General features: G+C 39.1%; 1 pseudogene; it reads left to right on the top strand.

The window, feature by feature from the left end:
- The window catches only part of LOC107181879, a 1,322-nt pseudogene extending 436 nt beyond the window's left edge, over nucleotides 1-886 (top strand).
- Nucleotides 887-1,914: the final 1,028 nt, after the last annotated feature.

Here is a 1,914-nt window from a genome sequence, read left to right as displayed (position 1 = left end):
ACTGACCTATGAGCCAGGAGGTCATGGTTCAATTCCCTGTCAGGGCACATGCCGGGGTTGCAAGCTGGATCTCCAGTGTAGGCATGCAGGAGTCAGCCGATAAATGATTCTCTCTCATCATTGATGTTTCTCTCTCTCTCTCTCTCTCTCTCATCACTGATGTTTATCACTCTCTCTCTCTCTCTCTCTGCCCCTCCCTCTCTAAAATCAATAAAAATGTATTTTTAAAAAACTATTCAAAGTGATGAAAAGCAAGGACCTACAACCAATATTACTCTACCCAGCAAAGCTATCATTTAGAATAGGACAGATGAAGAGCTTCCCACACGCCACCCACATTCCCTGAGGCAGCTGCGGAGGAATCTGCTAGGCCTTGGGGTGGTTCCTGGCAATCATGGCCTTCACCCTGTACTCGCTGCTGCAGGTGGCCCTGCTCCGTGTCAACACCATCACCGACTGCAGGAGGAGCGTTTCCTCAAGAACATTGGCTGGGGAACAGACCAGGGAATTGGCAGGTTTGGAGAGGAGCCAAGAATTAAATATCAGCTAATGAACCTTATTCGATCTGTAAGAACCGTAATGAGTGCCATTGATAATAGTAAACTCAGTTGCAATTATATTGCTTTTACTATTTAGGTGAAGGTCAATGGAGGAAATGGAGACTCACAAGAGCTGCCAGCAGAAGTTATTACTTTGATCTTTATTGGAATACACATATCTTAGCTGGCTGTCCCTGGACTTGACAAAAATGTAAATACGATAATAAAACCAGAGTCCCTATTTATCTGATTCTTAAAAATGTTGCACTTATAGTTTCATTATAAAAAGATCAGATCATCAGAGGCAGCAATTATCCAGGATTGGAATACATTTGATTGCTGACTGTTAATAAGTTTGTGCTATGGTAAAGATTGTTCAAAGGGTGCAGGACTGTCACTTCTGTGTTTTTAGAGCTTTTTCTCTCACTTCTCAGGGATGATTTTTTATTCTTTTTTATTTTTAAATTTTTTTTTCTGGTGCCCCTGATTGGACTCGAACCTGGGACCCTTCAGTCTGCAGGCCAACGCTCTATCCACTGAGCCAAACCAGTCAGGGCAGGGATGATTTTTTTTTAACTTTTAAAGTTCCTTGTGACTTAGTTATGATGCTCGTAGAGTGATTATCCTCCTAGATAAAACTTAAAGAATTTAAAAAAGTAATTACTACATATAAAGTGATAAATAGGTAATTGGGATGAATTTATTTTGAACTCTTTGGTTAAATATTTTGTCTATATTGTCTTGGTTATGAAAAATTCAAATTTACAGTAACTATCAAGGAGCAATACAGTCTTACTTTAGGAAGATTTATAATTTTGTAAGTCAGATAGTCACATGGCAATTGTGTTTTTGTTTTAAATTATTTTCATGCATTTACTATTTTAGTAACCGGTCTAAATGATAAGATCAGATCAGTATCTACATATTTTCATTGGTAAAAAAGTCTATACCCTTTTACCATGACTTATTTTTTGAAATCAGCATAAACATTAGCCTCTAAGAGCAATCCTAAACAATCACAATTATAAACTACACTATGTAATAAGACTTATCAAGGTAAGACCTTATTGTGAAGCATTTACCTGTCCCAAAAGTATAATGTTTGCATTTCTTGGAGTACTACATTAAGGAGTGTGAGTCTTAATTTTATTTCCATTTGTCACTAGGGCATTCATGCTGGGTAAGTTTTGTCTTGTTTTTATGTCTTAGACCAGTGGTTGGCAAACTGCGGCTCGCGAGCCGTATGCGGTTCTTTGGCCCCTTGGGTGTGGCTCTTCCACAAACTACCAACTTCTGCTCATGGGCCACGAAGTTTCAATCGCACTGTACATATGAGCCCGCACGTGGTATTTTGTGGAAGAGCCACACTCAAGGG

The sequence above is a fragment of the Myotis davidii genome, unplaced genomic scaffold (assembly GCF_000327345.1).
Source record: "Myotis davidii unplaced genomic scaffold, ASM32734v1 scaffold554, whole genome shotgun sequence".
NCBI classification, from domain to species: Eukaryota; Metazoa; Chordata; class Mammalia; order Chiroptera; family Vespertilionidae; genus Myotis; species Myotis davidii.
The sequence above is the reverse complement of the archived record's forward strand: the minus strand, read 5'-3'. Positions and strand labels throughout refer to the sequence as shown.